We start from the raw sequence: 12,120 nt of genomic DNA on the forward strand, positions 1-12,120 counted from the left end.
AAGTTTGCAAGACCAAGGGGCCTCTCTTCCCAATGATGGCCAACTAGGCCATCTTCTGATACACCAGCAAGATTTTGCTGAAGGACCCTGATATAGCTGTCTCTTGTGAGGCTATGCCGGGGGCCTGGCAAACACAGAAATGGATGCTCACAGTCAGCTATTGGATGGAACACAGGGCCCCCAATGGAGGAACTAGAGAAAGTACCCAAGGAGCTAAAGGGGTCTGCAACCCTCTAAGTGGAACAACAATATGAACTAACCAGTAGGCCCTGGAGCTCATGTCTCTAGCTGCATATGTATCAGTTTAGTACTTTATGGCACACCTGAGTGTGTGTAGATGAGTGAGTTTCTGTTTCTTGTGTCTTTTCATGGACTCTTTCCTTTTTTCTTGCTAATTTCAATGTGTTAATTTTTGTCTTATTATATTATATTTCATTTTGTTATGTTTTGTTCTTATCTTTTAGAAGCCTGTTCTTTTATAATGAGAAACAGAAAGGAAGTGGATCCAGATGGGAGGGAAGACGGGCAGAAGATGGGAGGAGTAGAGGGAGAGGAAACTATAATCCGGATATATTATATAAATTAATAAACTATATTTCAATAAAAACAATTTTAATTTAAAATATTAAAATGCTGATTAGATTTACGGAGACATCAAAATATTGGAAATGTTACAGGTTGACTACAAATTTTCTAAATTTCTAAGTTATTTTCAACCAATTCATATTAAGCAAAGAAAATAATTAAGAAATAGTCTAAGGAAACAAGCTTAGGTATTTGGCACCTGGAAGTGATGACACCACTTTTATGATATTTTAAAAAAGTAATTTAAGATTTATTCTGCATTGCTTTATAAAAGAACATAAATGTAATTTCACTGTAACAAATCATCTATAGGTAAGGCTGTCAGTTGCCTAGAGTTTTGGTGGTATGGTTTCTTGTATCTGGGGTTTAAGTCGTAATTTTGAGAATTGCAATAGTTTTCAGTTAGAGGAAGTCATTATCATAATTTCTACCCTAACTCACAGTTTTCTGTAGGTAATTAAACATATACATCTTCTACTGTTTTCCATTTATTTTATATCCAAGTTTGAAAATTCACCTTACCTACCTAAAAAAACAACCTCTATAAATTAAAATTACTGGTCACTTTGAGTACTAACAATTTTCATGTACTCCACAGTAGAATTTAATGAGGAGACTAAAATAAAGTACACCACTTACAGTTTAATCTTCCCAGACTGAAGCAGAAACACTAGAAACATGGACATTTTTGACATGTTTGTAGCTGTTCTCTTGATAATACCTGGAGCATACTTTAAAAAAAAAACCCTAAATTTGCAAAAACAATCTACCTCATTATAATGACTATAAACTGAATATTTGGCCGCTTTCCATATGAAACTTATCCCGAGATAAGGTGGACAGTAAATGCCAGCCGAAGAACCTTCTTTCCTAATGAAAAGCACTGACCTCAATTCTGAATTAGCTCCTTTTAATAGATTCATAATTTGAGATGAGTAGATTTAATTGGATACTGGAGTAAGGTAACGTGAGCCGGATAAACAAATGACAATGTATAAGTCATTTAAAATTCACTGTTCCCCAGCACTCTGGAACTCAATAGATGCGCTCAGATCATGTCTCCTCCAGCACGCTGAGCCTTCTCAGAAAACCATAAATGTAATTACAAGACAGTAGGAGAGAGTTCAGAGAGTAAATTTTAATGGACCATCCTGGAATGCTCACTACATAGGTAGTACTAACCATGTGTACCCATAGATTTATTTTTAATTATACAATTGAAAATAAGGTAGGCAGTTAATGTGGCTGTCGTGGTAAATGGTCTTTAAACAAGTTCAAATAATATGCATGCCAAGTATGAGAAAGTAATAATTCTTAATACTAAACCTGATGTTTTATTCAAAAAAGGAAAGAGCAAATATGTATTAGGCTAATTAATATTCGTTAGATAATAAACAATGCCCGTAACCCTAGCATCTACATTAAATTTAAGCATGGTGGCAAGCATAGATAATTCCCAAGGAGAGAAAGGTAGGTGGATCCTTGATGCCCTTTATATTGATTTAAATTTAATACACAGCCTGTAATAAAATACTTGATTAAGTCAATTTTATGTGATAGACTCCTATAAAGATAATTTTTAATGGTTGTTTAATTTATGCAGCCATTCAACCCCCTAACAGTAACACGGTATCAAAAATAGAGTGGAACAAAAACCTTAACATTTTGTATGTATTGTTCTAACATATTTTATGTTCAGCCAAAAAGCTTGTTGGCTATTTGAGAGACAGTTCAAAGGAACTAGCTACTATTATCTTACTTTTGCTGAAGAACAGTTGACCTTAAAGAACAAAGAAATATTACTTAAATCTTTTTATTCTTGAAGACTTGCATTGTTTTCACCAAGTCTATATTCATCCTGTGATATCAGAGTATATCTTATTCATAACACAAAATATTATTCTGATATTATTATAGAGTCAGATAAGTTTTTCCTAGTCAAATCAGATACACCATTTTCTTCATTTGATCTCCTAACTTGAACAACACATAGACCTTATCATTTCTACTTTAGTTCCTTCACATTATATTCCAAAATAATATCTTTTGCATTCACAATTTACAAATCCTCCACTGTTAAAGATTTTGATAATTATAATTGAGGCTTGTGCCTTCATTTTGTGTGATTTACACTTTCAGGGCTGAAGGCATTATCTTTTATGACACACTATTAAAAGAAACACTACGAACATCTATTTATATGCTCTTTTACCTACACTATGATTATCATAAAAACACGAAGGAATTTAGATTTCAGAAAAAATATACAAGAGTATAACTTAGAAGTGAAGACAAGTAAAATATGCACATTTGGGAAATCATCCAAACAGAAATTTCAAACCAGTTTTAAAAGCTGCCAGTAGAACTGTCAAGATGGCTCACTCAGTGAATGTTCAGAATAGAGCATGAGAACCTGTTCGAAGATCTCTGTACCTACAGAAAAGTTCATTTTCAACAAAACAGGGAAATCAGGATTTACGACGATGGGAGACAAAGTACTTGGAAAGCAACTGAAGAAAAACAAAACAAAACAAAACAAAACACATGAACACAAGTGAATATTTTAGAAATTTGGTCTCATTGTATTTCCACCTCTTGCCTAACTTTTCATTTAAATTTAATATTACACTTATTTGTTATAAGTTTTACCAAAAGTAGTGTTCTGAGAAGAACAGCCAGTACATATTTAAATTTCACATCATATTTCTCCCTCAGGGCACAGACTATGTAAGCCTTTCTCAGATTTTCTTGCCCTGAATCTTCACAAAAGAAAACATTAATAATGCTTCTAGATGTGAAAATATCTTTATATCTATGTGTTGATGCTTAAGCAATATAATTGTATTATTATTTTGCAATTACTTCTGCCAACTCAAATAAATTTCAATAAGGCATTCTTTTTGAAAAATGTTTTCAGAATAGCATCACCTGCTAAAATTTATAAAACAACAACAAAATTAATAGTAATATAGTATGTATTGCTTTTGTTTATTGTTTAACACTGAACAAACGCAATTGTCTTTTAAGCCTTTTCCATTATATATTTAATTCATAACATGAATAGAAATAAATGTTCCTTCCTCTTGTTTAATGTAAAACTCATGCAATATTCAAACTTACTTAATCTACTGCAGGTGCGAAAGCTGGTGCCTGCTCTAAAACTTGAGAAACGAGGACTTCATCACGATCCTTTCCCGTACATTTGTGATTCTTTTTTAATTATCATGTTACATTCATCTTCCACTTCAAAGCCTATGATCTTCCTATATAAAGTTTTTATTTTAGGGTATTTGAAAGGGAATTGATTGACATTTCTAGAGGCAATGGCCTTGTGGAAGATCTCTCCATAATAGGATTAGACACTCTAGTTAGGAAAAGATGAATACTCTATGATATTTATACATAATTTTCTTGGGCATGTACTTACACTGGGCCATAACGCAAAACATTTCAGTGAACAAAGTTTCACTTGTTTTTCTTGTTTTCTGATGTTATAATTTTCAAATAAGCCATGATGGATGCCAGGAACATGAGATCACAATGGAATAAAGTTTAAAACAAATGCATACTTCTTGAAGGATTGTGAGTGTGCTTATGTTCCTTAATATACTGTTACTCAATTAAAGAAGACATAGAAATTGTGTTTTAATATGATGTCTATAAACTATTTTCAATTAAAAACAATGTAATCCATTTGATTAAATCTCAATACATTTCTGACATGCTGTCATAATTTTGAGACAGTCCCTATGGAAGTAAGTGTGAAATTTATCACTAGATTGCATAATTATTCTAATCTGTCCACCCTTCTCAGTGAATAGTTTAAAATTAGTTATTGTTATATCTTTAAACATACATTAATAACAAACTCTACTACTGTTTGAATTATACAAAAATAAATATTATTTCCTTTGATTTAAGAAGCTTTAACATCAATTAGCATATCTACAGAATGATTATGGTAAAATTAAAAAGGGGGGTTGCAACCCCATAGGAAGACCAACAATATCAACCAACCAAAGATCCCAGGGTCTAAACCACCAAACAAGGACACATCCAGGGACCTGTGGCTCCAGTTGCATATGTAGCAGAGAGCCTTTTTGGGCATCAATGAAAGAAGCCCTTGGTCCTGTGAAGGCTAGATGTCCCAGTGTAGGGGAATGTGAGGACAAGGAGGTAGGAGTGGGTGGTGGGTAGGGGTACACCCTCATAGAAGCAGGAGGAAGAGTAATGGGTTGGGGGCCTCTGAGGGGGGAGTAAATCAAGAATAGGGATAACATTTGAAATTTACATAATTAAAATATCCAATAAAAATAAATAAAAAGTTAAGAAAAAAGACGTTACCTATAAATATAAATTTTAGAGAGAAGTAATTTAATGATCACAATTTTGGAGATAGGAAATGTTGAAGGGGTTAAATTTTTGATTAGTACTATAGATATAACCCATCACTACACCCAAATCCATGTATTTGCCTCCTGTAAGCATTCCTCCTGGATTCACTACAAATTTTTAGAGCATTTAAAATTGATTTTTCCAGAATCCCAGCAGATCAATATGGTAGACTAGTTTGCTGGACAATAATCATTTTAACTTAGCATGAATTTCAACCAGTTTTTACTTGACACCAGAAGAAAATAGGAAGACTCAGTTTAGCAAAGTGTGAGGACTGGGGAATTCTTGGCAACTTTGCAGAGAATTGTCAAGAGGCATTGTGAAATCCCATTGTTGATATGCTCAGAATCTCAAAAGTGTGAGGAATCACTAACTCTTGAACTGGCTAATAACTTCTTATTTCTTTAAAGTAGAGCTGGAGTTTATGTAACAAATGGTTATTTAGATATTTCTATGTTATTTTATTTGTGCTTTGGATTTTCATATACGAATATAATATAATCATATTCACACCCACCTGGTTCCAACTTTTTCTGGAATCTCCTACACATAACCCACTTCAAACTTCTCTTTTTAACTCAGTGGGTCCAACTGGAGATGTCCTGATCTACAGGTGTGTAGGACCATCCAGTGGGGCATAGTCATTTGGTAAGAGGTCACAGACATGATGGAATCGCATTCACTTGTCTCCAGCAACATTATCTGCTAATAAATAGCTCCTCAGCCTGTTAGGGAAATCTACATTGTTTTATGATGGTGACAGGCTTAATCTTTTGTTGACATTCCTCAGGCGACCTCAGCTGCTTTGAGTTCTTTATTGAAAAAATTCTTTCTTTCTTTCTTTCTTTCTTTCTTTCTTTCTTTCTTTCTTTCGTTCGTTCTTTCTTTCTTTCTTTCTTTCTTTCTTTCTTTCTTTCTTTCTTTCTTTCTTTCTTTCTTTCTTTCTTTTTTATTACGTATTTTCCTCAATTACATTTCCAATGGTATCCCAAAAGTCCCCCATAACCCTCCCTCACTTCCCTACCCACCCATTCCCATTCTTTTGGCCCTGGCATTCCCCTGTATTGGGGCATATAAAGTTTGCAAGTCCAATGGGCCTCTCTTTCCAGTGATGGCCGACTAGGCCATCTTTCGATACATATGCAGCTAGAGACAAGAGCTCCGGGGTACTGGTTAGTTCATCATGTTGTTCCAACTATAGAGTTGCAGATCCCTTTAGCTCCTTGGGTACTTTCTGTCATGTCCAAAAAAGTGTATCTATTTTGAAAAATAACTGAAGGTTCTCCTCTAAGACATCCTACTTCTGTAAACAGGTTTGCTTGAGAATATGAGATTGAGTACAGAGCCACTGAAATTCTATCAAAAGAAACTAGTTAAATCTGTACAATTTCTGTGACTATTGTACTGCTTTTAAAAGGAATTTTATTTTTGGCATTATCTCTAGTCTTGAAGATGAAAAAAGAAATAGAAAATAAATTCCAATTGAATGAACTTCAGGTTACTATGTTAGCTATTTAAAGAATATATGTCTGGAACTGGTATTCTAAAAACGAAGGAATGTTATTCTGTCACCAAGGGGAAAAAAAAAGACTGAAACAAAAAGAAATCATGATATTCAGATGTAAATGAATAGAACTAGTGAAAATCATACTGAGTGAAGTAATGCAGAAAAACAAATGCTAAATATGAAATGAAGTCCCTTATTTGTAGATATAAGCTGTTGCACCATCAAAAAGCAACCTACAATCTCTTCTCCTACAGAGGTTAGGTAGACAGTAAAGGAAGGGCTCCTTAGACCTAGGAAGGAGAAATAGAATAAATAGGTTAGAGTAGATAAGTGTAGATATTGGAATTGGGGGATTATTTGGGAAAAGACAGGGGATGAGGAAGGTCATATGGGGAGGAACAGCTAAAATTAGGTGGCATTTGAGGTGTTAAATGAAAACCTAATACAGTGGAAGCTTCCCAAAATATATACTTAAATAAAAGTGATTTCATTGAAATTCTCAATAATGTGGGTGACAGAGCACCAGCTAGATACCTCTTACCACTGAATTATGGTTCTAGTACCAGCAATAGGTTAGAACTAATCAAGTTCTTGGCTAAAGTGGTCCAATAGAAACCTCAAAGAACCCAGGCAATTGCAAAGGCTATTTGTTGCCCTCATTTATGGTCTTGCAGTTCAAGTCTTGAGTTTGATACTGTGTGTGCAATTATTATTGGGAGAATTGTCATAATATTTATAATATTCTTGGTTGCAATTTCTTTTTTATACTTATATATAAAATCATTTAGTATGCTATCAGATTATCACAAAGAATTTCATCATGGGATGTCACTAATTTGAAAGAAACCACTTAGTTAAGTAAAAAAAAAAATCAACCTTAATATTAATTTGCACTTTGTGTATTGTGCCATTTGTGTGTGTGTGCATGTGTATCTGTGTGTCCTAGAACCAAAGAGGAAGACAAAGAATACACAGGGAGACTGAAATGATTTTGAGCCCTGTCTAGCAACATCATGAGTTCCAGTCTGAACTAGAGTGAAACATTAACTAAAATTTTTAATGTAATTTTTTTATAAATTTATGCATATTTCCAAGAGACTTCTTCAGGCTATACTTTTTTACTTATAGTTTTGTGTTAAACATAGTTGCTTGTGAAATTTATAGGACAAAGTGTCATCCTATGGAATGGAAAAAGAACTTCACCAACCCTACATTTGAGAGATGACTAATATCCAAATTATATAAAGAACTCAAGAAATTAGACATCGAAAATACAAATATCCCACTTTAAAAATGGTGTATAAAACAGAATACTCAACAGAGGGGATATCAGATGGTTGAGAAGCACTTAAAGAAATGTTCAACATCCTTGATCTATTGCATACACACTATTGCATACACTAGCAAGATTTTGCTGAAAGGACCCTGATATTGCTGTCTCTTGAGAGACTATGCTGGGGCCTGCAAACACAGAAGTGGATGCTCACAGTCAGCTATTGGATGGATCACAGGGCCCCCAAAGGAAGAGCTAGAGAGAGTACCCAAGGAGCTGAGGGGATCTGCAACCCTATGGGTGGAACAACAATATGAACTAACCAGTGCCCCCCAGAGCTCGTGTCTTTAGCTGCATATGTGGCCATCAGTGGAAAGAGAGGCCCATTGGTAGTGCAAACTTTATATGCCTCAGTACAGGGCCAAGAAGTGGGAGTGGGTGGTTGGGGGAGTGGGAGTGGGAGCGTGTGAGGGACTTTTGGGATAGCATTGGAACTGTAAATGAAATAAATACCTAATTAAAAAATGAAAAAAAAAGAAATGTTCAACATCCTTGATCATCAGAAAAAAAAAATCAAAATTACTCTGAGAATCTACCTTATAGCCTACAGAAGGGTATGATAAAGACCTCAAGTGTCGGCACATGCTGGTGAGGAGGTAGAGAGGGGAATGTGCCTCCAGTGCTGGTGGGAGTGACAAACTGTACAAGCAATTTGGAAATCAATTTGGTAGCTTCGCAAAATATTGTGAGTAGTTCTACCTGGAGACCCAGCTATACCACTCTAAATATATATATAAAAGATGCCCCACTATACCACAGGGACACTTGCTCAATTATATTCATAGCAGTTATTCTACTATTAAAAATAGAGATATCCTGAATTTTTGCAGGCCAATGTATGGAATCTGAGAATACATCTTAAGTGAGGTAACCCAGAGCCAGAAAAACACATATCGTATGTACTCACTTATATGTGTATATTATCAATAAAGTCCAGGATAACCATGCTTCAATCTACAGACCCTCTTACCCCCCCCCAAAAAAAATCTGGGTAATAAGGAGGGCCCAGGAGAGCATTGTAAATCTCCTTCAGAAGGGGAAACAAAATAGTCGTTAGAGGTAGATGGAGACAGGGACCTTGATGGGAGAGGAGATGAGGAGGGGTATGGGGATGGTGACTGGCTGTAAGAGGAAAAGGGGGGGAAGGCTGGGGGTGACAATGAAAATCGGTGGGATGAGGACATATCTCTGAGACAAATGGAGACCTGGGATGGGAGAGGCTACAGTGAATCTAGGGGGATGATCTTAGGTGAGATTCCTATCAGATGGTGATATAGAGACTGAAGTGGCCATCTCCTGAACCCAAGCAGGAATTCCAGTGGAATGAGGGGTCATCAATCTACCCACAAACCTTCAATTCAAAATCTGTCCTGCCTACAAGATGCATGGATATAAAGATGGAGCAGAGACTGAGGGTATAGACAAATAATGATTGTTCCCACTTGAGACCCATCCAATGGGACTGTCAGTAGTAATGATCCTCTGTTGTGCTTTCAAACAGAAAGCTAGCATACTGGTCTCCTGAGAGGCTTTATTCATCAATGGCTGAAAACAGTTGCAGAGGCCCATAGCCAAACCTCAGCTGGAGCTCGGGAGTTTTGTAGATGAGTAGGGGATATAATTGAGCGAGAGAGCTAGGTCAGGGATACCACCAGAAAACAGACAGAGTCAACTAACCTGTTTATTGGTGCTCAAAGAGACTGAAATTCCAACCAAAGTATATGCAAAGGCTGGACCTAGGCACCCTTCACATTTATTACACAAGTACATCTTGGTCTTCTTGTGGGTTCCCTGACAACCGGGGATAGGGCTGTCTCTGACTCTGTTGTTTGACATTGGATCCTTTTCACAGAGGAGATGTTTACTTCTGCTGGGAATAGATGTCTGAGGGTGGGGTGTACCAAAGGAGATCTTCCCCTTCTCTCATGAGAGAAGGGGAGAAGGTGATCAGAGAAGAAATTTCTAAAGACAGACTGGGAGCAGACGAGTGAGGGGGGCCTGTGATTGGCATGCAATATAAATAAAATAAATTATTACAAAAAGTAGATATCTCCAAAAGAAAATTTGCCTTCTTCTCAGTCCTATTCCTAATAAATAATTTTAGAAATAGTGTGATATTGTTTTCATACCTTCTTCTCAATAAAAAGTAGCATGCACAAAGTAGTAAGCTTTTTCTATTCTTAAAATTACGTGAATTTTTAAGGTAGTATATTATTAGAAATATACCAATGTGTAAATTTATTGAAATTAATAAAATATTTCAAGTTGCTGCTTTCAAAGACAGTAGTTTATAAAAAGTCAGTGTATTTTACATTAAATCATTACCAGTATAGGTTAAAAAAATGTTATATACAGATACACACAGACACAAACACATACATACATACAGATCTCTTACCTCTTTCTCCCTCTCTCTCTCTCTTTTTCTCTCTCTCTCTCTGTCTCTGTCTCTCTCTCTCTCTCTCTCTCTCTCTCTCTGTGTGTGTGTGTGTGTGTGTGTGTGTGTGTGAGAGTGTGTGTGAATGTCTTCACTTATTTGGTCTAATACTTTCACTTAGATATAAGATTTATATTTTTGGAGAATATACTATATTTAGCATATTTTCTTTTTCCTTTTCTTCCACCCAAACTCTCCCATATACCCCTTCTTTCTGTCTTTCAAATACATAGCCTCTTTTTTTGTTGTTCATGAATTGTCATTGCATGCTTAAACCATCAATTTAATAATATTAAGCATAAGCTCTCTTACCCATGGCCTTAAACTTTTTTCTAGGGATGGTGACTAGTAGACAGAATACATGGTTTTATTTAAATATAAATTTTATATGATTGTAAATTGATGTATAGGAACCATGGATAAAATTATACCAGTGCTATGATACCTTTCCTATTCCAGCATTCTTTGCAATGTGCAAAGGAAAACAGCTTGTCACACTAAGAAGATGGCAGTTACCCTTAAGCATGCTAATGTGGTGGTGTTCACAGTTGTGTTTCACAGATTCCCTTCTGTAAAGTGTACTTGCAAGCAAGTTTTCATATAGAAGAGGGACTAAAAAAAAATCTTCCTCATGGTTTCTCCTTCGTTCAGCATATGTTAGAGATGAGTTTTAAAAAGGCAATTTTTTCAAGGATAAACAACTCTTTTCTAAATATTCATGTACTCATCACCTATTTATGGATAAAATGAGCTGTCAATTCCAATATTCTTTATAATTATATTTTCCCTATACTCTGAAATATAATTATTATTTCAAATTATTTCATGAAACTTTAATACACTATTTTATCTTTTATCTCATTCTTTATTTCACTTCCTCTTTAAATAATTTTTAAAATTAATTTTATTATTTATAAATTCTTAGATCAAAATGCTAGTAAGTTTTACTAATATTTCATACTTACTCCATTTCATTGAGATGAGGCATCATATTCAGTAAAATAGAAATCAGAATATAGTGCTAGTCTCTGAAATTCAAAGTGAAGTTAGTTTGCCTCTTGAACATTATGCTGCTCAAAGACAACACAGAGTGCCAATTTAAAACCTCAGGTCTCTGATACTAAATGATATTTATAACCTGTAATTTTTAAAAGTATTTATTTATTTGTTTTTTGTTTGTTTGTTAGTTTGTTTTTTGAGACAGGGTTTCTCTGTATAGCCCAGGCTGTTCTGGGACTCACTTTGTAGACCAGGCTAGCCTCGAACTCAAAAATCAGGCCTGCCTCTGCCTCCCAAGCACTGGGATTAAAGGCATGCACCACCACGCCTGGCTTATTTATTTATTTTAAACTCCAGATTTTATTCCCCTCCTGGTTCACCCTCCAACTGTTCACATTCCATACCTCTTTCTCTCCCCTCTGTTTCCACAAGGATGTCCACACCCACATCCCCACAAAGGACCCAAATGGAGGAATTAGGGGAAGGACTGAAGGAACAGAAGAGGTTTGCAACCCCATAGGGCTATGGTGATTTAATGAAAATGGCCCCAATAGGTTCATAGAAAGTTGCATTATTTGAAATGATTGAGGAATTATGACCACAGGAAGTGGGTTTTGTGGTTTCAAATGCTCAGGTCAGAGCCAAAGTCTCTCTCTCTCTCTCTCTCTCTCTCTCTCTCTCTCTCTTCCTGATGCCTGCCTTTAGAACTTGCATTTCCCTCCCCAGCCCTATGTCTGTCATGTTACCTGCCAGGATGACAATGGCATAAACCTCTGAACTGTAAACCAGCCCTGATAAAATATTTTCTTTATAAAAGTTGTCATAGTATTGGAGTATCGCCACAGCAATAAAACCGTAAGTAAG

This window comes from Mus caroli, unplaced genomic scaffold, assembly GCF_978045245.1.
Source record: "Mus caroli unplaced genomic scaffold, Mus_caroli_1 scaffold_17, whole genome shotgun sequence".
Lineage (NCBI taxonomy): Eukaryota > Metazoa > Chordata > Mammalia > Rodentia > Muridae > Mus > Mus caroli.